We start from the raw sequence: 24,974 nt of genomic DNA, 5'->3' as shown, positions 1-24,974 counted from the left end.
GCGCCGATTTTAACCCTTGCGAAAGGGTTAAATCCTCGTCTTATACACCGGAATATATGGTAAGATAAAAATCATAGCTGAATTATTGCAAACAGGCCAGTAAAGAGGATGTGGAAGAGTAATCAGGAAATCAGTAAGGCAGGCTGGGGGTGAGGACAGCCAGTTGGCACCAGGGGATATAAATCCCTAGGAGAATTTTTTTTTCCCAGTCCCTAAATAAATAAATAAATGTGCCTTTTGTAAGGAGGAAGGACACTGGGAAAATGAATGCCTTAAGAGGAAGGAGGGGGGAGAACTAGCAAATTTGGTGAATTTTGAGGATTAGGGGTGCCAGGGGACTAATCTGGTTCAGCTTTTTAAGAACCCCTGATAAACCTTAAAGGTTGGATCCCTGGAGGAGGAAAGGGTATACTCGGTGGATTCTGGAGCAACCAGATTTACCCTGAACTATATATCTTCAGGAATGCAAATTGGGAAAGGGAAGATTAAGGATCAGGCAATTATGGACATGTAGTAGAAGCAACAATATTTAAATCTGCTATGGCCAGACAGTAGTAAAAGGACCTGAACTTTGTATTGGTTAAAGGGAGCTGCAATTTGGCCAGGGGGTACTTAATTGGTAAATTGGGGGTTGTTATTATGGAGAATGAAAGAGAAATAATTGTAAATATTATGACCTTGAGTGAGGAAGCTCAAGGAAAAGTGGACCCTCTTATATGGGCCCAAGAGGGCAATAGAAGAAGGCTACCCATGGATCTTTTAAAGGTGACTTTAAAGAACCCTGGTGAAGTAATTCTCCAGATACAGTATAACATTACATTGGAAGGAAGAATGGGTTTAAAGCCCATGGTGGAAGGGCTATTGAAGGGGGGTGAAATTTTTGAGCAATCATTTTAAACGTGTTTAGTTTATTACTTTTTTAACCCAAGAATTTCTGTCTTGGAAAAGTAAGAGATGCAGAAAAGAAGAAGGAAAAAAAAAGTGGAGGGAGGCAGTTTCTGTCTGCATGTTTGTTTGTTTGTTTGTTTGTTTGTTTGTTTGTTTGTTTTAAGAACAGAAATTGGGTAAAATTTCCTGATTGTAAGAATAATTAATGTGGGATAATTGTCTCCAGAAACTGTGGATGCTTCATTATTGGAGGTTTTGGGGAGGAGGTTAGAAATTGATAGGGTCTGAAATGGATAGAGTTTCCTATTTCAGTAAGGGGTTGGACTAGAGGACCTCTAATGTCCCATCCAACTCTGATATTGTTTTTGTATGTGTGGCATGTTTCAGTGATCTTCCTTTGCATTTTAGTTTGGATTTATCCTTAATAATGCATTTGAGGGTATTTTTGTCAAGGGAAAAATTTTATGATGTTTTATTTAACATCTGATAAATATGTGTCTTTGGGACTCCTTGCTACTGCAAAAAAAAAAGATGATTAATTACATACTGTGTGTGTCCAATTTGTTTTCCTTTTCCTTGGAGCCAAGGAGGGGGAGGGAAATCTTTATAGAAAACCAATTTGGTTTCAGGGTTATAGCCACAGGCTGCAAGGCTGGATTTGAGTTCAAATCCTGCTTTAGCCATGAGGGTTGGCTGAATGTTTTGGGGCTGGTTTATTTTTGTTCAGCCCTAGGAGGGAGGTTTTGGCAAGCCACTTCTGTAAATGTTATGGCAATTTTCCTCCTGAGGGCTGTTTCAAGCAAAGGTTTTGTATAAATTTTTACTCTGTCTGGTTTAGTGAGTGGGGGAAGGAGGAGACAATCTTTTGTCTTCTTAGCTATCCTGGTGTTCTTTGATGTGCTGCCACAAGAGTGATTTGAATGTTATTTGCCTGAGACAAAAGGCATTCCAGAAATGTTGGCCCAATGCCAATTGGTGAGCCTATGTGCTTTACCTTTTAAAATCCTGAATGTGTTATTTACAATAAGTTTATTGAGTTATATTTTTGTAACATAGTATCTAATCAGGGTGAAAGGGGGAGAAGAAAGAAAAATGTGACAATTTTTGATAGAGCTTCCATGGACAAGTATAATCTATCTGATACAGGACAAATGATTTTTTTTCTTTCGTTTCTTTCCTCCACTTTTAAGCTGTGGAAGCAAATACATTTTTATGTAGCTTCCCAGTTTTGTAAGATCTTATTCTGGGAATTATAAAGAAATGGGAAAGCAACTTTTTGGCAGAAGAAAGGATTGAGGGTGTTTAGCAAATAAAGCCCAATTGGTATGAAAGGAGGTAAAATATCTAGAATATATTATAGTTGAAGGGGAAAGGAAAATAGATAGTAAAAGGATTGAGGCTACAGTAGATTTATAATTACCAAACAACAAAAATGGTTTTAAGGGGATTCTGTGGTTATCACAAGGTACTGTAAGAATGGTGATCCAAAAACTATATGAGGGGAAACATTGGGGAATTAAAGCATAGGTAGAAATGTATTTGAAATTCCATGCTACCCTTGGAATTTATGAGATAGCCCAAAAGGCTACAGAGGGATGTTTGATATGTAAAAGGGTTAATAAAGGATTAAGGCTCCCAAAGGAGGGAGACAAATAGCTAAATGTAGAACAAGTACTGGGGTCTCTGTCTTCTGTTTGACAGGAAGGCTTGGTGGCGCAAACAACTCCTTTGGAATTTCCAGTCCATAAGATCCAGCCGGGACATTGGGTGCTGATACGTAAATGGAAGGAGGAACTTCTACAACCAAAGAAGGGAAGTTCCTTATATTAAATCTGCTGTCCGGAGGGCTGAGAAGAGTTGAACTCACTACACACGAGCAAAGGTGGTAACTGGACCTGAAAGAGGATGGACGTTTATTCCAGAACAAGGACAGAAAGCCACGTTTAAAAGGACTTGAATGGGTAGTGGACCAGGAACCCCTACCTATTTTGAATATCTCTTTTAGAATTTCAAGTGACTCTAGATGAAGAACAAAGATGTTAGTGGTGACTCATCAGAGAAATAAAAGTTGTTTGTTACAGATAAAATGAATAACTAAAACAGAAGTCATACCATTAGAAACTGAAAACGTAGAATTGTACATTGTAAGAATTAGGTGATAAATGTATATCTTTTGTTATTGTCACTGTGATTGCTGTGTCTGTTATTATTGTTGAAATTGTGGATCAATTTGTGGGTGTGAAATACTGTGTAATAATCTTGAGGGGTGGATTCTACTTCTAATATTACTAAAGACAACACACCAGAACAGCCTGGGAAATAAAGGTAAAAAAAAAATAATTCTGGGATTTAAAGGTAGATGACAATCATGAAGCAGAATGGATATTGCAAAAGGAATCAGGAAAGTGGCTAAAGCTCCTGAACAAAAGTATGAAAATATGTGGAGTGATTGGGGTTGGTTAACTAATTGGTTTCCCAACACTGCAGTTATTAAAGAAACAGATAGACAAATGGGGAAAAACAAAATGAAATGTTTCACCTTTGAATTTGACCATTTGCAACATATTAAGGACAAGAACTTGCAACATGAAAGGAAGAGGGAAAAAAATGCTAGGCAGCTTGAGAATGCTGAAAACTCCAAATAATTTTAAAAGCCTAATATTTTAATATGTGCAACTTGCCAAGGGTAGGAGAACATTTATTCTAACATAGACCACGTCATTTTAGAGATTGAGAAATGCTTATATATTTGGGATAAGAAAAGTTTCATAGTAGCTTCAACAATAAGTGATAGGATATGAAAAGTAACTTAGGAAAATTATTTCCCCACACAAGCAGACTTGAGCTTCAAAAGGCTCTTGTAGATAGACACACATTTTTCAGGAAAAGGATAGACAGATAAAACCCATTTAGGACACAAACTCATTTATAACACATTGCAGAATGATTTTCCAGAGCTTGGGGCAGGAACCCAGCAGGCAGGACACCCCCTCCTCACTCCAATAAAATAATTTAACACTGGATTCCCCCTGGAACAAAAATTAACACCTTTTAGACAGAATTGAGAAGGAAATTAACCCAACAACAGACGCTGACCAAAAAAAAAATAATAATAATCAGAAATGACAATTTTGGAAACCTTGAAATGGTATTCCAATGAAACAATGTACAAAAGAAATGGTTTAAATCCATCAAAGAAAGGGACTGAGTTACCTGGCAATAAACTCACAGATTTTCTGGAGGAATATTTAAACTAAACAAGGGACAGTGAATTAATTGAGATCAAAAAAATTACAGGGTTAGCAGTGCAAGTAACATAGATGTGTGTGGACAAGAATATCAACCTTGATATCAAGCAACATCAAGCTTCTAATAGTGAGTGTCACACAAAGTGGACTAACACATAGGTGTCAGTCATAAAGAATGAGGGCAAATACAATATAGTTGTCATTATAGAAACATGGTGGGATAAAACCCACAAATGGAATACTCAGCTAGAGCAGTGGTTCTCAACCTGTGGGTCAGGACCCCATTTGGGGTCGAACGACCATTTCATGGGGGTCGCCAAACAACGCAGTCCACCATTTTTTTCCCCCTTTTCCTTAGCTGTGCTACTCCCTTTTATTCTATTGGCTTTTGAAAGCCAATAGAATAGACTCTCTTGAATAGAGTCTAATTCTATTGGCTTTCAAAAGCCAATAGAAATTGTCCAGGCTGTTTCTGCCCTGCTGAGCCCGCCAAAAGTCCCATTCTGCAAATGGTGCTGCACCAGTTGAGTAGTCCTCGATTTACGACTGGTTGAGTAGTCCTTGACTTACGACCGGTTGGGGGGTCGCGGCATTAAAAAGGTTGAGAACCACTGAGCTAGAGGGATTTCAATTGTTTAAAACAGTGTTTCTCAACCTTGACAATTTTAAGGCCCATGGACTTCAACTCCCAGAATTCCACAGCCAGCAATGCTGGCTGTGGAATTCTGGGAGTTGAAGTCCACATGCCTTAAAATTGTCAAGGTTGAAAAACACTGGTTTAAAAGAAACAGACCAAATAAAAGAGGAGGCAGAGTTTCTTTATATAAAAAATAACTACATATCTACAGAATTAGGGCACAACAATGATGGAAACTGTCTTGAATGCATTTGAATCAATATAAAAGTGGAAGGAGGGGCACATAACTACAGCAGATTAGCAAATAGTCTGAACCTGCAAAGATGAGGTGAAGAAAGCTAAGGCTCAAAATGAACTAAGGCTTGTGACCACAGTCAAAAATAATAAAAAAGCAAACAGTCCAACTTATCAAAAATGGTACCATAAAAAAAAAGATTAGAAACACAAGATAGGCAAGAAAATGGTAAGTGAGCACTTATCCAGCCTAGAAGAGTTCAAATCACCAAGACCACATGGATTACACCCCAAAGCTCTCAAGGAACTGGCAGATGTGATCTCAGAACCACTGAACTATATTTATCAAAGACCCTGGAGCACTAGGGAACTACCAGAGGACTGGGAAAGAGCTGATGTAGTTCCCTTCTTCAAAAATAAAAATAAAAATAGATCTAGGAAACAACAGACCTATCAGCCTGACCTCAATACCTGGGAAGATTCTGGAAAAGATAATCAGCAAGCACCTAGAGGCAAACAAAGTCATTACTAAAAGCCAACATGGGTTTGTTAAACAGATCATGCTAGACAAATCTTACTGCATTCTTTGACCCAGTTACAAAATTAGTGAGGTAGAGGAATGCTGTGAATATAATTTTCTTGGACTTCAGTAAGGCATTTGATAAAGTTTGTATAGGGTTTCTTGCCTGAGCAGGGGGTTGGGCTAGATGACCTCCAGGGTCCCTTCCAACTTTATTATATATTATTAAATGCAAGAGTGAAATCTTTCTAGCACAGTGGTTCTCAACCTGTGGGTCGGGACCCCATTTGGGGTCGAACGACCATTTCACGGGGGTCACCAAACAAGGCTGTCCGCCATTTTTCCCCCTTTTCTTTGGCCATGCCCCTGGCACCCGGTGATGTATAAGTGGTTGGGGGTCACCACAACATGGGGAACTGTATTATGGGGTAGCGGCATTAGAAAGGTTAAGAACCACTGTTCTAGCAGATGAACTTAAAACATTCCCTCCTGCTAACTTAAGGCTGTTCTTAAGAGGACACAGAGAGAAAGAGGAAGACAAACAAACAAACACAATTTTTTTTTCTTCACTCTGTTGGCCAGACAAACAGAGTGAGGTATTTCCTTTTTGTGGCTTATTTTAAGCAGAATTTCTAGCAGAATTTAAAATTCTTTTTCCTTGGATTTGAAACAGTTAACAGTCACATTTACTTCTCACACACAGACTTTGACAAACATATATACACAAAGACAAGAGAACAGAAAAGGAAACAAGTCTTAGTTTTACACATCCTAGTCATTCCCACCATAAATTTCAGATAGCTCAAGTTAGGGAAGGCACACATTTTAAACATACCATATGGTTGCATAGAGAAGAGAGAGAGAGAGAGAGAGAGAGAGAGAGAGAGAATGAATCACTATTTCTTATTTTCCCTTTTAAGTACCTTTATTTAGCCAAATTGGTTTCCCAGCAAAGCCCTGAGCAAAGTCTAATAATTTTTTTTCCCCATATAGTTTCTTTACCTACCTCTTTTTCATTCCAGCTGGACAGGAAGCTGATTCCTGTCTCAGGCTTCGAGCAAGCTTTCAACTGGGAAACCTATCTCAGCCCTTGAATTGGAACCTCCCATTCTTATATGACGGGATTTCCCTTGAAGCTAAAGGGCACTACACAGTCAAAGCCTCCTTTTGAGACTTCTTTCCTTCCACCATGATTCTTTGTGAGTCCGGTAAAAATGGGACTCATGGAGCACTCTGGATCCCTCACAGAGTTCGTGGGACAGCTCCTCTGAGGGATCCTGCCGCGTTTTCAGACCAAAAAGGGGTCTGCAGAGACACTTCCGGTTTCCTCGTTAGAAGGTATGGGCTACTCTTCAACCGGCCAGCTTCACGCCACTGTTTATGGACGCCTCTAATGTCCGTGGGCACCTCCACTTGCTCTTGAAGGTACGTGGCCACTCCCTTCTTGAGGCTTAATTTCCTAACTTTGCTTTGCTTACAGGGCCTTACCAGCTAGTTGCCCAAATCCAATTCATTCACTCATTCCATTTCATTTTCACACAGCCTCTCCCTTTTCCCTAACAAAAGGTCCTGTGCTCTGGCCAAACCCCCATGCTTTCCAGGTTCTGCCAATTAAACAGATCCTTTCTGCGGCTAGGAAAGACCAGAAGCAGCAAAATCCAACTGTGATTGGGAAAAAAATGTCTTCTCACTCACACAAACAGAAATACACACATTTCTTTGTTCCCCTGGGCTTTAAACTTAAAATTTAGAGGTACTCACCTTCACCTTCTTTCCAAAGCAGCCCTTGAGCTCAAATTCTCAAAACTCCCTTTACTACCCTAGTTCCACATGGGCAAGGCCTGGGAAACCTCTCCACAGACACAAGGGGGTCTGCTGCCGGCAAGATGGGTCTTACCAATCTCAGTCCATTGGAGAGGTTAGCTTGGAGTCCCATCTCGGGGTGCCAAATTGTTAGAAGTAAAGTCTTCATCCTGGTTCATCCAAGCTGGGAATAAATAAGCAAACATGGCGACTATTTTGGGAAGAAGGTTACAGTTTATTGCAGAAAGATGGTTCTTCAGGAAAGAGCAGAGGAGAGAAGAGATGAGCACATGGTGTAGTAGGTTTTTATACCCCCTCTAGCTTTTTGTTTGGAATAGTTTCCTGTTCCTGTGGCATGAACCTTGAGGCTGTTTCTGAATGTTTGTCTAGCCTTGATATCTGTGATTTAATCCTATTATCATATCCTGCTTCCCAGGTGATGGGACTAATGACTCCTAGAGTTTGCATGGGGTATGCAGATCTTCTCTTTTGTCTTCTTGATTGTTCTGGCTTCAATTTTCTGATGGTTTTACATCTGCATTTGTATGGGGCTAAAGTTTTGCTTGGGGCAGAGAGATAGATTTGGGGCCAGGTTTGGTTTTAAAAAGTCCTTTTGAGGAAAAATATATTTTTCTGCCCTTTTTAATATTTCTTTCTCTGGGCTAACTTGCCTCAAAAAGAAGAAGTTATACAGTTAATGGTTATAAGATTTTCTAAGTATGATAATGAAGACCTTTCAGTGTAATAAAAATCAAAAGGGGGGATTTGATAGAAGTAAATGAAAGATTTCAAAATTTAATATTGAAAGAGAAATTTAAAATTGAATTTGCTGCAGTGGAAATATACTGAGTAGAGAAGCTATGGTGGGAAAGAGGAAAGGTTAACAAAAAAGGACGTAAAGGAAATATGTAGGCAAAAATAGTTGGGTCTGAGAAAGGAAGAAGAGAAGCCATAAACATCTACTGTATATAGTTGTAAAAGGAAATGGTTAGCCAGGAAAAGGCAGGCTGGAGAATAGGAAAATAAGCTGAATAGGCACACTGAATCGAAAAGCAGGAAAAGAACTTATTGTTTAAAATGGGGACATAAATATCTACTGAGTTTAAAATAACCATTTAAATGTCTAATTTTTCTTATTCTTATTGTATATGTGAATATAATTTAATATGTTATCAGGAAATGTGTATAGGCGGTCGGAAAGAGTGTAACCTCATACTACCTCAGCCAATGGGGAAAGAGGAGGGATGTAGCGGCCAGTGATACTGATGAATAAAAGAAGGAGATATTTTGGGTTAAAACTTTGGAGAGAACCAAGCTTTGATAGCTTCTCTCCCCGCTTATTGCAATAAATGAAATAAAAGGCCTTCACTGTGTCTTGGCTGGTTATTGGTCAGGCGAGCTTGCCTCTGGTCACGAAGGAAAGTAGCCAGGAGCACATAATATTAATAATAGGGAAAAAATGATAAAGGGAGTTGAAGTTGCCAGAACCTTGGGTGAAAGTGACCATGTCATACTGAAATTCAGTATAATGTAAACACAAGCAATAGACAATAGTCCAACCAGTATCTTACATTTCAAAAGATCTGATTTTAACAAACTCAGAAAAAACCTAGGAAAGATTACATGGAGAAAAATCCTAAAGGGGAAAACAATTCAGGAAGCATGAGAGGCCAGTCCATAACATACCACTAAAATAGAAAAACAAGAAATTCAAGAAGAAACCAGCATGGCTGCACAAAGATCTCTCTAACAAACTGAAAGTCAAAAAGGACAAGTACAAAAAATGGAAAGAGGCTGATTATCAGCAGACAGCCAGAACATGAAAAGATGAAGTCAGGAAAGAAAAGGCTCAGAATGAACAAAGATTTGCAACAGAAATCAAGGACGATAAAAAAAGTTTCTTTCAACATATTAATAACAAGGAAAAGGTCAAGGAAACTGTAGGTCCACTAAAGAGAGAAGATGGTAAGGAAGTAACAGGCAGTACGGAGAAAATAGAGCTATTTAATTCATTCTTTGCATCAGTCTTCACACAAAAAGAAATTATAGCCCAACATATAAAAAAAACTACTGCAAAAGACAAACTAGAAACAAAAATTAAAATAAGCAAGAAACTGGTAAGAGAACATCTATCCAACTTTGACGAATATAAATCACCAGGTCCCAACAGATTACATCCCAGAGTTCTGAAGGAGCTGGCAGATGTTATCTCAGAACCTCTGTACCATATCTTTCAAAAATCCTGGAGCACCGGGGAAGAATCTGAGGATTGTTAAAGGGTTGATGTGGTTCCCATCTTCAAGAGAGAAAAAAAATGGGTCCAGGAAACTACAGACCAATCAGTCTAACATCAATAATTGGGAAGATCCTGGAAAAGATAATTAACAAATAGATCTGCGAACAACTAGAAGCAAACAAAGTTATAACTGGTAGCCAGCATGGGTTTCTTAAAAACAGATCATGCCAAACCAATCTTATTTCATTCTTTGATAAAGTGACTAAATTAGTAGACCAGTGAAACATTGTGGACATAGTATACTTAGAGTTCGGTAAGGCACCATGACCTGCTGCTTAGTAAGCTAGAAAAAGGTGGGATAGACCAGGGCTTTTCACCCGGTGGTATGCGTTATCATTTATGGTACATTAATGAGTGGCAGGTGGTACACAGCCCTGCCTAGCCAAGTGTAGTGGGGGAGGGAAAGAGCCAGCACAGGCAAGGACTTACAGTGAGAGAGTCCTCTGGAGCTGCAAAGGCCCCAGGCTCACTTCTGGCTCACCCTCCCCCATGAGAAAGAAGTAAGAGGGGGAGACAGGAGAGCCTATAAAAGGAGGCAGTTTGGGCAGGAGAGGGAGAGAGACAAAAAAGCAGCAGCCTTGGGAGGAGGCAGTCAGCTGCACGAAGGGGGAGGGTGGGGGAGGGTAGATCAAGCAGGCTGGCCATGAGCCAATCTACAACTGCTGTGGCAGCCACCTGTGGCAGCAAACCGGCAAGAAATGCAGCGGGGGAGGGGTCACCCTCCAAGAGGAATTAAAAAGGCAGCAATGGCTGGAGGTGAGGTATGGAGGAGGGAAGGAGATGGAGATTGGAAGGATTCTTATGTACTTTTGTGACTTTGACGTTCTGGGATTTGTGCAATGAGGGCTTTATGTTCTTAAGGAGTGTTTGGCAATTTCTATTTGGCTGATAGCTGATGTCTCATGTTAGCTTCTATTGTTCTGCTGTTAGCTGTAAGTTTTGCTGCAAGGGATTTTGAAGTATTTTTCTCCTGAATGGATTTTGCCTGTAGCATTTTTTTACTTATGAATAGAGCCATTTGGGGAGGTTGCCTTAGCCCGTAGCCAGCACTTACATTTTTTTTTCTTCCTTAAGTGCCGGCTGCACTCTTTCCTTTCTAGCCAGTAGCTAATTCTTAGAGGGGAATGTGCCTTTTTAAGCTAGTTCACTCAGCAGCTTGTCTTTTCTGTCTCTGGAGGCTTTTCCCTGTTTGATCAATATATGGAAGAGGGAAAATATGGGAGGGTTCAAATTCATCCTTCAGAAGGAGATGGGAATGAGAAAAGGGGAGGCAGGGAAGGGAGGGAGGAAAGGAAGTCCTGCCTTAGCACTTGGCCACCAGCAGCTCTGCTACTGACTTTGCTTGTCAAAAGGTATGCAAAAGGGGATCACATGACCCTGGAACACTGTGACCATTATAAATATGAATCAGTTGCCAAGCATCCAAATATAAATCACATGACCCTGGGCATGCTGCAATGGTCATAAGTGCAAAAAATTGTCATAAGTCATTTCAGTGCAATTGCAACTTTGAACAGGTTTTTTTTTTTTTGGTCATCAAGTTTTTGACACCTTGCTAGGTGGTACTCAAATATTGTCATATCCTAAAAGTGGTACAATCGGTAAAAAGGATGAAAAGCCCTGGGATAGACAACATCACCACCAGATAGATTGTAGCTGGCTGACAAACCATACTCAACAAGTAGTCCTCAGTGGTACTACATCCACTACATCTATATGGAGAGAAGTAAGCAATGGGGTACCACAAGGCCCAATACTCTTCAATATCTTCATAAATGACTTAGATGAGGCAATAGATTGGGAACTCATCAGATTTGCAGTTGACGCTAAACTGGCACGAATAGCCAACACCCCAGAAGATGTCAGAATCCAAAAAGATCTTGACAGACTTGAACAAAGTGTCCTATTCAACAAAACGAATTTTAATGTGGAGAAAAGCAAAGTTTTACATTTAGGCAGGAAAAATCAAAGCTATAAGTACAGATTAGGTGATCAACTGGATGATTCATTGACTATGAGCCAGCAGTGTGCAGCAGCAGACAAAAAAAGCGAATACAATCCTAGGCTGTATAAACAGAGAGATAAAATCAAGATCACATGAAGTATTAGTATCACTTTATAAAGCCCTAGTAAGACTACGCCTGGAATACTGCAACCAATTTTGTTCACCATACTACAAAAAAAATGTTGAGACTTTGGAAAAAGTTCAGAGAAAAGCAACCACAATGATCAAAGGCCTGGAAACTAAAACCTATGAAGATTGGCTGCAGGTTTGGCTAGTTTTAAAAAAAGAAGAAATAGGGGTGACATGATAGCAGTATTGCAGTATTTGAGGGGCTGCCACAAAGACAAGTGGGTCAAATTATTTTCCAACGCACCAGAGGGCAGGACAAGAAACAATGGTTGACTGACCAAAGAGAAAAACAACTGAGAATTAAAGAGAAACTTCCTGAAAGGGTGGACAATCAACCAGTGGAACAGCTTGTCTTCAAAAATCGTGGACGGTCCATCACCCGAGATTTTTAAGAAGACACTAGACAGCCACCTATATGAAATGGTATAGGTTCTCCATCTTGAGCAGGGGGTTGGACTAGAAGACCTCCAAGGTTCTGTTCTGTTCCATTCCATTCCATTCACCTAGCTGAATTTCATGTTCAAGGCGAGACTAAATTCTGGTTTCTAGAGTGGTGTCTTAACCACCTACTAGAATCAAGAGGAAAATTTGACTCTTTGCTCACCCTTTTCTGGATGGGAACAAGATAAACTCTTTGCAGCAGACAATGCAAAAGCACAGAGCTTGAGTGGGAGAAGACACTCCTGAAGTTGGCCAACTGTAACCTTGAAGGTCAACTTCAGGCTTCTCTTCCAGGTGAATCAAAATTAATTATACATCTCTCCCTTAGATTCAGGACTTGGACCCTAAACAAATCTAAGATTTTTAAAACAAACTTCCTAAATGCTGCTACTACAGTTACCTGTGATTTTGTAGAAGTTTGAGTTGGGAATGAGGCTCCTGAATTGTATGAACACAAGAACATTCATGAACTATCTTAAATTAACTTCATGTCAAAATCTTTTTTAGGATAATTCCTTAGTCTTCCAGAACCTTCTCATTTTTTTCCATACATGAAAGGGTTTTTTTTCTCTCCATCCCCTCATGTGTTTTGTACACATATTTGTACAATTCATATATTTTAGTCTGTCTTGGATGGGAACAATAAGCCAACTGTGTCTGATGGTTTTGCCTGAGGTTATCTGGAACATATTTGAGCAATTTTCAATCCATCTGTACCAGGTGCTTTGCCGACTTTTAATTGTTTAATAGCCATAATAATTTCCTCTGAAGTAATTAAGCCATTAATCTCATTTTGTTGGTCATTTGTAAGCTTAGGAAAATGGGCTTCTTGTAAATACTTATCTATATGCAAACTTTGTATCTTTTCACCAGTATATAATTTTGTATAAAAATCTAAAAAAGTTTTATTAATCAGCTCTTGCTGAGAAACCACTTTACCTTTATAATTTATTCTATCTATAATCCTAGACCTCTGTTTCTTCCGTAATTGATAAGCCAACCATCTCCCAGGCTTATTTGCATTACAGAAATATTATGTTTCATATAACGCAGGTTAGTTGCAACCTGATCGGCCATTAACATATTAAATTGTTCTTTAAGCATATTTATAGAGGCCTTTAAATTGTTATCCAAAGGATTCAAAATTAATGCTCTTTCAATTTAATCTCCTCTTCCAGCTCTTTACATTTCTGCAATTGTTTACACCTGTAGGCGTTATTGATTTGAATCAAAACTCCTCGCATAAAAGCTTTGCTAGCATCCCACACTATTGCCACTGAAGTACCCTTATACAAATTTGCAAGAGAATTTGAAAGAAGAAATTGCAGCAGATTTAGCTCCTATTTTGGGATGTGATCCTGAAGAAATTTTGAGAGAGATAGAAAAAAAAATTTAGGGTTAATTCATGGATTGCGAGACAGAGAAATTTACCAAGAGATGTGGTGATTTATTTTTCCAGAAGATTACTTCGTAATGAAATTATACAGGCTTTTTACAAGCAGAGATTTCAAATTGCAGCTCAGGATGTTATAATTTTAAAAGAAATACCTCCAAAAAGTCTTAGAAAAAGAAAGGACTTTGATTTTTTGGCTGAGGACCTTAAAAAATGTCAGGTTCAGTTCAGATGGGATTTACCTGTTGGAATTGTGGTGAACTATGCCGAGATACATTATAGACTTAATACACTTTCTAAAGCAAGAGATTTTTATGCTTCCGTATTGAAGGCAGGTACACCACCATCTCCACGATCTAAGAGAATTGAAGAAAACCTTGAAGAACAGCTGGCTGAAGGAGCAATGTCATCAGTTCCAAGAGATTTGCAGGTTGAATCTATGCAACAGTGTTTGGAGATAAAAGATGATCCAAAGGAGCAGAGAATGACTCGTGCAGCTCATAGACGTAAAGAAAAAGAACAACAAAAAGTGGATGTTGGATCTACAATGCATTCGACTACCTCAGAGCCAGTGGGAGGAACAAGACCGAAGAGATCTTTGATGGCAGACTTACAAGCAGTGTTCCGGAGGCTTCATGCCACTAAAGATGGCAAAGTTTCTAACATGGAATGTTAATGGTTTGAATTCACCACAGAAAAGAAAGTATTTCATTATAGTAATAGTAGTAAGGTTGGAAGGGACCTTGGAGGTCATCTAGTCCAACCCCCTGCTCAGGCAGGAAACCCTACACCATTTCGGACAAATGGCTGTCCAGTCTCTTCTTAAAAACTTCCAGTGTTGGAGCATTTACTGCATCTGGAGGCAGGCTGTTCCACTGATTAATTGTTCTCACTGTCAGGAAGTTTCTCCTTAGTTCTAGGTTGCTTCTCTCCTTGATTAGTTTCCACCCGTTGCTTCTTGTCCTGCCTTCAGGTGCTTTGGAAAATAGCTTAATTCCCTCTTCTTTATGGCACCCCTGAGATATTGGAATACTGCTATCATTTCTCCCCTTGTCCTTCTCTTCGTTAAACTAGACATACCCAATTCTAGCAACCGTTCCTTATATGTTTTAGCCTCCAGTCCCCTAATCATCTTTGTTGCTCTTCTCTGTACTCTTTCTAGAGTCTCAACATCTTTTTTTACATCGTGGTGACCAAAACTGGATGCAGTATTCCAAGTGTGTCCTTACCAAGGCATTGAAGAGTGGTATTAATACTTCACGTGATCTTGATTCTATCCCTCTGTTAATGCAGCCTAGCACTGTGTTGGCCTTTTTGGCAGCTGCAGCACACTGCTGGCTCATATTTAGGTGATTGTATACTAGGACTCCGAGGTCCCTCTCACAGTTACTACTATTGAGCATGGTGCGACCTATGCTGTACTTGTGCATTTGGTTTTTCTTACCTAAATGTAGAACCTTGCTTTTTTCACTATTGAATTTCATTTTGTTAGTTAGTGCCCAGTGTTCAAGTCTATCCAGATTCTTCTGTATCTTAAGCCTGTCTTCTGGAGTGTTGGCTATTCCTGCCAGCTTGGTGTCATCTGCAAATCTGATGAGTTCCCCATCTATCCCTTCATCCAAATCGTTGATGAAGATGTTGAAGAGTACTGGGCCCAGAACAGAGCCCTGGGGCACCCCACTACACACTTTCCTCCATATAGATGCAGTTCCATTGAGGACCACTCGCTGAGTACGGCCGGTCAGCCAGCTACGAATACATCTGGTGGTGATTCTGTCTTCCCCACATTTTTCTATCTTATCAAGTAGTAGGTTATGATCTACTTTAACAAATGCCTTACTGAAGTCCAAATAAATTATGTCCACAGCATTCCTCTGATCCACTAATTTTGTCACTTGGTCAAAGAATGCAATAAGATTTGTCTGGCATGATCTATTTTTGACAAACCCATGTTGGCTTTTAGTAATGACTTTGTTTGCCTCTAGGTGTTCGTTGATTCGTTGTTTGATTATCTTTTCCAGGATCTTCCCAGGTATTGAGGTCAGGCTGATAGGTCTGTAATTTCCTGGATCCATTTTTTTTCCTTTTTTGAGGATGGGAACTACATCAGCTCTTTTCCAGTCCTCTGGTAGTTCCCCTGTGTTCCAGGATCTTTGAAAAATATAGTTCAGTGGCTCCGATATCACATCTGCCAGTTCCTTGAGAACTCTGGGGTGTAATCCATCTGGTCCTGGCGATTTGAACTCATCTAGGCTGGACAGGTGCTCACTAACCATTTTCTTGCCTATCTTAACTTGTGTTTCTGTTTTGTTTTTTATGGCACTATTTTTGATAGGTTGGTCTGTTTTTTCCCTTTGTGTAAAGACAGATGCAAAAAATGAGTTAAATAGTTCTGCTTTCTCCCTGTTGCTTGTCACCTTCTTGCCACTTCCACCCACTAATGGACCAATCATTTTCTTCACTTTTTTCTTGTTTTTTACATGTTGAAAGAAGCTTTTTTGTTATTTTTGACTTTGGTCGCAAGCCTTAGTTCATTTTGAGCCTTGGCTTTCTTCACTTCATCTTTGCAGGCTCGGGCTATTTGCTGATATTCTGACTTAGTTATGTTCCCCTCTTTCCACTTTCTATACTAGTCCTTTTTATCTTTCAATTTGTCAGAGAGTTCTTTATGCAGCCATGCTGGTTTCTTTTGAGAGCTGTTGTTTTTTCTCTTTGTTGGTATTGTGCTAGACTGTGCTTTTATTATCTCATTTTTCAAAATTTCCCAAGCTTCTTGGGTTGTTTTCCCTTTGAGGATTCTCATCCATGGAATCCTTCCCAAGCCCCCTCTAAGTTTATTGAAATTAGCTCTCTTGAAGTCCAAGACTCTAGTTTGACTGTGTTCTATTGCTTGTGCTTCTATAATGTTGAATTCTAATATTGCATGATCACTTCCTCCCAGGGTTCCTATGGCTTCAACACCTTCTATCATTTCATCTCTGTTAGTGAGAATTAGATGCAAAATGGCTAATCCCCTAGTTCCCTTCTCTACTTTTTGGGAGACAAAGTTGTCTGCTAGGTTTGCCAGGAACCTGTTTGATCTTCCACTTGGTGCGGAGTTTGTCTCCCAGTTGATGTCAGGGTAGTTAAAGTCCCCCATTACTATTGTGATGTGCTTCCTACATACCTTAGTTAGCTGACTAGCAAAAAGTTCATCTATTTCCTCTGTTTGGTTGGGTGGTCTGTAGTATACACCTATGGCAATGTCATTTCCCCCCCCTTTTATATTGACCCAAATGCATTCAAGACAGTTTTTATCATTGTTGTGCTCTATTTCTGTGGAGATGTAGTTATTTCTTATATAGAGAGCAATTCCATCTCCTCTTTTATTTGGTCTGTTTCTTTTAAATAATTTAAATCCCTCTAGCTGTGTGTTCCATTGTGTGGGTTTCATCCCACCATGTTTCCGTAATGGCAACAATATCGTATCTGCCCTCATTAACCTGAATTTCTAGTTTACCCTGTTTGCTGTTCATACTCTGTGCATTGGTGTATAAACATTTGAGTCCTTTGTGAGTGGCCCTGTGTTTCCTTTCTACATAACCTGTGTGGTGCCTGAGTTCATTATTTGAAACAACACAAGAATGATGTCGTATGTTTGCAAGAGACTCATATTACTTCAAAGGACCAAAAGTATTTGATTAATTCCCAGCTGGGATTACATTTTATAGCCTCTGCTCCACAGAAAAAAGGGAGTAATTATCTATGTGAGGAGAGACTTACTGCCAAAATTAATTGATTCTGACTCACAAGGAAGATATGTTATTATTGATTTATTATTAAATGGTAAGAGATATCTTATTATTGGCTTATATGCCCCTAATCAACAACAGAAACAGTTTTACAAGTTGATACATCAGAAATTAATTCAACTGGATTATAAATCTGTTATTATGATGGGTGACTGGAATGGTGTTTTAGATTCAAGTAAAGATAAGAAAGGTTCTATGGGTAGTTTAGTTTCATGCTAAACTACCCAAAGCCTTTTTTGACTTGAAGGACGACTTGGAACTTAGAGATATTTGGCAAGAATGGAATATTGAAGAAAGAGTCTTTACTTTTTTTTCGGACAGGCATCAATCATATTCCAGAATTGATTTTTTCTTAATTACTAATGACTTTTTTTCTAGGGTTAAGAATGTTAAGATTTTCCCTAGAATATTGTCTGATCATAATCCTGTATGGTTGGAGTTATCTGTTGGAGATGTGAATAGAAGGCTTGGAGATTGAATGAAAATTTATTTAGATATGAGGGGAATGTACAGAAATGTAGAGAATATTTGAAGGAATTTTTTCTTTTGAATATGTATAAGGGTACTTCGATGCCAATGGTTTGGGATGCTAGTAAAGCGTATATGAGAGGGGTTTTGATTCAAATGAACAATGCGAATAGGCATAAACAGATGCAAAAATGTATAGAGTTAGAAGAAGAGATTAAACTCAAAGAGAAGGCTCTTATTTTAAATCCATTGGATAATAGTTTAAGGGTTTCTATAACTATGCTTAGGGAGCAATTTAATATGTTAATGGCTGACCAGATTGCAATTAATTTGCGGTACATGAAACATAATATGTTTTGTAATGCAAATAAACCCGGTAGGTGGTTGGCTTACCAATTACGAAAGTAACAGAAGTCAAGGATTATAGAGAAAATAGATTATAAAGGTAAAGAGGTATATCAACAGAATCTGATTTAAAGGAGTTTTTTAGATTTTTATTCAAAGTTATATGCTAGTGAAAGTACACAAGTTTTAGATATAGAAAAGTATTTACAGGTAGCACACTTTCCTAGACTTTCTAACGACCAACAAGATGAGATGAATTGTTTAATTACTTCTGAGGAAATCATTTGGGCAATCAAACAATTAAAGGTTGCTAAGGCTCCTGGTACAGATGGACTAACAGCAATTTATTACAAAATGTTATCTGAAGAAATGATAGAACCACTGAAGGAACTTTTTAATAGTATTTTGTTGAGAGCAGAGGTACCTCCATCTTGGAGGGCTTTCATATCATTGATCCCAAAGGAGGATCAAGATTTGACCCAGCCTAAGAATTATAGACCTATATCTCTTTTGAATACAGATTATAAGATTTTTTCAAAAATATTGGCAAACAGTTAATGCAAGTTTTGAAGCAATTGATCCATAGTGATCAATCTGGATTCTTAACTGGAAGGTATATGAAATATAATGTAAGACAAATTGTTAACCTAATTGAGTATTTGGATAAGAATAATCAAATCCCTGCAGCTTTGATATTTTTGGATGCGGAGAAAACTTTTGATCAATTAAATTGGCAATTTTTATTGAGAGTTGTAGAGAAAATGAATTTTGGGGTTAAATTTTTGTATGCTCTTAAGGCTATATACCAACAGCAATCGGCACAAATTATAATTAATGGAGGATTAACAGATGCATTTAAAATTGAAAAGGGTACTAGACAAGGATGTCCACTATCCCCATTGTTTTAACAATGGAGATTTTATTAATTAAAATTCGTGAATCAACTACAATAAAGGGAATAAAAATAAAACAGAATGATTATAGGTTGAGAGCTTTTGCCTATGATTTGGTTGTGACATTATCTCAACCGACAGATTCGGTAAGGGATTTGGTGGAAATCATAACCCAGTATGGGAAAGTTTCTGGTTTTAAGGTAAATAATAATAAGACTAAAATACTTTCAAAAAATATGTCTATGAAGGAAAAAGATATGTTAGCTAAATTAACAGGTTTTGAAATAGTGAAAAAGGTTAAATATTTGGGAGTTTACAGCTTCTAATGTTAAGTTGTACAAAAATAATTATGAGACATTATGGGTAAAAGTGCAAAAGGATTTAAATGATTGGAAAAAATTACAGTTATCTTTGTTGGGGAGAATTTCAGTGGTTAAAATGAATGTTCTTCCAAAGTTTCTTTTTTTGTTTCAAGTGATACCTATCTTGAAAAAAGATGCCAACTTGGAGGAATGGCAGAAGTATTAACAAGTTTATTTGGGCAGGGAAAAAACCAAGAGTTAAGTTTAAGACTATACAAGATACACGGGAAAGAGGAGGACTTAAGGCGCCTAATTTAAAATTGTATTATGATGCGGTGGCTTTAACACTGATTAGAGATTGGCTTAATTTAACAAATAAAAATATACTTTTTCTTGAGGGATGGGATTTATTATACAGATGGCATGCATATTTAATTTATAATAAAAAAGTAGATCAGGTTTTTAAATCTCATATTTTAAGAAACTCTTTATTACGTGTCTGGAAGAAGTATTATTATAGGTTAAATTATAAAATTCCAATTTGGGGGATTCCCGGACACATGATAGAGGGGGTATCTAGAGGAGTGAATTTGGATAGGATTTCTTATAAGGAATTACTTAGTTTGGTAGGGAAGGATTGGCAATTAAAATCTTTAGCTGAGTTGAAGCAAGAAAATATTGTACATTCTTGGTTTCAGTATAATCAATTGTTAGTCAGATGGAGTTTAGATCAAAAGGTTGGTATTACTTTAGATGACATGAATTTGGTAAAACTGATTAAAGATCAAACTCGAGTCCACATAAAGAGAATTTATAATGTCTTAATAGAATTGGATTCTGAAACAGAGTTAAAGATTGTATGGTAAAATGGGCACAAAATATTCAAGAGCCGATTCTATTGGACACATGGGAGACAATTTGGGTTAGAAATGTAAAATTTATTCAAGCTCAAAATTTGAGAGAAAATTTTTATAAAATGTTTTATAGGTGGCATTTGGATCCCCAAAAGTTGTCTTGTATGTATCCTAACTTGCAGCTCAAATGTTGGAGATGTGGTAGTTTGGATGTAACTTACTTTCATATTTGGTGGACTTGTAGAAATATAAAAGCTTTTTGGATTAAAATTTGGTGGAACATTCAAAATATTTTTAAAAGAAAGATAAAAGTTTACTCCTCAACTATTTTTGTTGGGTATTATTGTAGATTTTGATGTTAAGGAAACTAATTTGATGTTGAATTTAATAACAGCAGCAAGGCTGTTGGTAGGCAATATTGGAAGAAGGATTGTTTGCCTACTATAGAAGAATGGACGCTTAAAGTGTCAAATTTAGCAGAAATGGCTAAGATTTCTGCTTATTTTAAGGATTATTCACAAGAAAGATACATTTCGGTTTGGAGAAGATGGATAGATTATATTCAGAATAAATATGGGACTAAAAAGTTCCATTTATTTTATGAATAAATTTTAGAATATTATTGTTATTATATTATTATTATTATTATTAGTTTAGTATAGTGGAATTTTTATTATATTGTATTGTTTATGAATTAGGATTTTAATTTGTTTATATGATTAAGTTTATTTGCAAATTGTTTACTCTGTGTTAAAAGGGAGTTAAAGCGCATAATATTTGTTTATCTACATAGTTGGTTAATGTTAGTTAGATTATGATTCTTATATTTGTTACCCTGTATTCAGCTCTGGGAAGTGGGGGAAGGGGGTAGGGGGTGGGTTTGGGGTATATTTTGTAATTTTTGTAAAACTTTTTAATAAAAAATGTTTTTATATCTTGTAAATCTAGAGATAGTTATGTGAATTAAAAAAGCAATAAAAAGTCCAACTTGTAATGGTACTGGTGGAGGGAAGCCCTGTGTATTTATAATGTATAGCTCTTTGGATCTTGTTGAATCACAAGTTATATTAAACCCAACTACACAACTGGAAATAAAGGATGCTATGTAGCAATATTATTTCAGCTTAGCAATATTACATCTAGAGTAGGGGTTCCCAACCGGGTCTGTTTGCACTTCCTGGGGGTGCAAGATGATATTCCAGGGGTGCAAAAACTTGAGTTTTCAAAATTATAGTATATATGCATAATTCATTGCCATTATTTTGAACCTTTGTAAGGAGTGTGAGAATATATCAGAAGCATTCTAGGGGTGCAGGGTATAGAAAAGATTGGGAGCCATTGATCTAGAGAGTCCAGACTTTATGAACATGTCAGAATCCAATTATATTTCATCTCTATTTATTTATTTATTTATTTATTTATTTATTTATTTATTTAAATTTATAGACTGCTCCACTCCCGCAGGACTCCAGGTAGCTAACAATAAAAACACAATATAACATTAACAAAACAAACAATACAATAACATTCATCCAGGGGTCAGATTTTATAAACCCCAGGCCTGCTGGAAAAGCCAGGTCTTAAGCAGATTGCGGAAAACCAACAGGGTGGGAGCAGTCCTAATCTCTGGGGGGAGCTGGTTCCAAGACATGGGCGCCATCACAGAGAAAGCCCTCCCCACGGCCCCACCAAATGGCACTGCTTGGCCGACGGGACCTGAAGGAGGCCCAGCCTGTGGGATCTAATCGGACGAAGGGAACTAGTAGGCGGTCTCGCAAATAGCCTGGCCCTGAGCCATATAGAGCTTTAAAGGTAATAACCAATACCTTGAATTGGACCCGGAGACCAATAGGCAACCAGTGCAGCTCACGGAAGATAGGTGTAACGTGGGTTTACCGAGGAACACCCACTATCACTCGCGCGGCTGCATTCTGGACCAACTGTAGTCTCCGAATACTTTTCAAGGGTAGCCCCATGTAGAGCGCGTTGCAGTAGTCCAGGTATGAGGTGACAAGGGCATGAGTGACTGTAAGGAGAGCCTCCCGGTCCAGGTAGGGTCGCAACTGGTGCAACAGATGAACTTGTGCAAAGGTCCTCCCAGCCACAGCCGCCAAATGATGTTCCAATTTCAGCTGTGGATCAAGGAGGACACCCAAGTTGTTAACCCGCTCCGAAGGGGGTATATTTTCCCCTGCTAGAGTCAACACTGGACAGTTAACATGATCCTTGGGAGGCAACATCCAAAGCCACTCGGTCTTGTCAGGATTGAGCCTGAGTCTGTTAACCCCCATCCAGACCCTCACGGCTTCAAGGCAATGGCCCATCACATCAGCTGTTTCACTGAGAGAGCTTGGGGAAGAGATATATAGCTGGGTATCATCAGCATACTGATGAAACCTCACCCTGTGCTGTCACCCAGGGGCTTCATGTAAATGTTAAATAGGAGGGGGGAGAGGACTGATCCCTGCAGCACCCCGCATTCAAGGGGCCTCAGGGTTGACCTCTGCCCCCCCACCAGTACCGATTGCGACTGGCCAGAGAGGTAGGAGGAGAACCACTGTAAAACGGTGCCTCCCACTCCCACCCCACCGAGTCGTCACAAAAGATACCATGATCGATGGTATCAAAAGCCGCTGAGAGGTAAAGTAGTACCAAGACAGAGGAATAACCCCTGTCTTGGGCCCGCCAGAGATCATCCATCAGCGCGACCAAAGCAGTTTCTGTGCTGAAGCCGGGCCTGAAGCCAGATTGAAAAGGGTCTGGGTAATCTGCTTCATCCAGAGACCGTCGGAGCTGGAGTGCCACCACTCTCTCTACAACCTTCCCCAAAAAGGGGAGATTGGAGACTGGGAGGAAGTTATTTAAATCAGCCAGGTCCAGGGTAGTCTTCTTGAGAAGGGGCCTCACAACCGCTTCCTTCAAGGGTTGCGGGAAAGACCCCTCCCTCAATGAAGCGTTGATCAACACATGGAGCCAGCCTCGTGTCACCTCCTTGGCGGCCGAGACCAACCAGGAAGGACATGGGTCCAATAAACAAGTGGAGGTGCTCATCGCTCCCACCGCTCTGTCAACATCCTCAGAGGTTACAGACTCAAATTCATCCCATAAAACTGGGCTAGGACCTGCCCCAGTCATCTCAGAAGGCCCTGCCCAATTGGACTCTAGGTCTGTCCGAATCCGAGCGATTTTGTCTGATAGAAACTGCACAAATTCTTCCGCCCTACCTTGTAAGGGCTCCCTGGCTTCCCGAACATTAAGTAGGGAATGGGTCACCCTAAACAGGGCGGCGGGGCAAGATTCTGCAGACGCAATAAGTGCAGAAAAATGCAAACATTTTGCCGCTCGTATCGCCACTAAATAAGTCCTAATATAAGCTCTTAGAAGTGTCCGGTCGGGTTCGGAGTTACTAGCCCTCCAGCATCGCTCTAGACGTCTCTTCTGACACTTCATCTCCCGTAGCTCCTCGGTAAACCAAGGTGCCCTCCGGGATCCAAAATCACGGAGAGGTCGCAAAGGCGCGATCCGGTCTAATGCCCCTGATGCCGCCTTATTCTAAGCAGCAACCAAGGACTCAGCCGGTTCGTGGAGGAGGGAATCAGGAAAACCCCCAAGCACTATTCGAAACCCCTCCGGGTCCATTAAACGCCTGGGGTGGAACAACCTAATTGGTTCCGCCTCCTGCAGTGGGGGAGTAAGACCGAGAAATCTAACCTCACCAGGAAGTGATCCGACCATGACACGGGAGAAGTAACTATACCCCTTAAATCGAAATCAAATCTCCACTGCCCCGAGAGGAATACCAAGTCGAGCGTGTGTCCTCCCCTATGGGTCGGACCCTGAATTATCTGGGTCAGGTCAATGGTTGTCATGGAAGCCATGAACTCCTGAGCCACACCGGAGGATTCGCTGAGTGAAGGCAGATTGAAATCCCCCAGCACCATAAGCCTGGGGAATTCCACCGCCAATCTGGCTACCCCCTCAAGCAGCTCGGGCAGGGCTGTTGTCACATAGCTGGGACGCAGATATGTCAACAACAAGCCCAACTGAACCCTTGAATCCAACCTCAAGAGAAGGTACTCACACCCAACAACCTCTGGGGCAGGGATCCTGCGAGGTCTCAAGGATTCTCGGACAAGAATTGCCACTCCCCCACCCCTTCCCTGAAATCGTGGTTGGTGCATTATCTGAAACCCATCTGGGCACATCTCTGAGAGAGGACTGCCTCCCTCTTGGCCCAGCCAGGTCTCAGTAATACATGCCAGGTCGGCCTCCTCATCCAGTATCAGGTCCCGGATGAGGGGAGCTTTATTAATAACCGACCTGGCATTAAGAAACAGCAACCTGAGGCCAGGGTCCTGAACACCCCCCTCTCCAGGTATTGGAGAAGAGTCCAAGGAGCCAGAACAAGTAATCGCTTTAATGCAGCGAGTCCTTGTTCCCTGAAGATGGCCCACCCCTTGGCTCCCACCATATCTACCTCTCCCTATGATAACCGGGATGTTCCGGCCCACCTCCACCCCCGAAAACTCCCCACTCACCCCGCAGGTCTCCCTCCCACCGTCCCCCCCTCCCGGCAGTCCACACCTCACATTCATATCGAGCCGGGAAGTACATCCGCCCCCCCACCACCACTGTAGTTATCAACTATAGAAAACCCCATTTCTGCCTTCCCTGGATTCTGCCATACGGTGAAGGGAAGGGGGTGAACAAAGGGGCTTTATGGCCCT

At 39.8% G+C, this 24,974-nt stretch overlaps 1 long non-coding RNA gene across 3 annotated transcripts in view; it reads right to left on the bottom strand.

The window, feature by feature from the left end:
• The window catches only part of LOC120312771, a 55,479-nt gene extending 48,036 nt beyond the window's left edge, over positions 1-7,443 (bottom strand). Inside the window, exon 1 of one of the 3 annotated variants that reach the window (XR_005557961.1) lies at positions 7,425-7,443. This is a non-coding gene — a long non-coding RNA (uncharacterized LOC120312771). Of the gene's footprint in view, positions 1-6,533; positions 6,974-7,424 lie in introns of those variants that run through there. The other 2 variants (XR_005557959.1, XR_005557960.1) reach the window with 2 other exon arrangements.
• Between the last annotated feature and the right edge of the window lie 17,531 nt (positions 7,444-24,974).

This window comes from Crotalus tigris, unplaced genomic scaffold, assembly GCF_016545835.1.
Source record: "Crotalus tigris isolate CLP2741 ecotype Arizona unplaced genomic scaffold, ASM1654583v1 scf7180000018540.1288718, whole genome shotgun sequence".
Taxonomy (NCBI): domain Eukaryota; kingdom Metazoa; phylum Chordata; class Lepidosauria; order Squamata; family Viperidae; genus Crotalus; species Crotalus tigris.
This window is presented reverse-complemented; position numbering and strand designations above follow the sequence as displayed.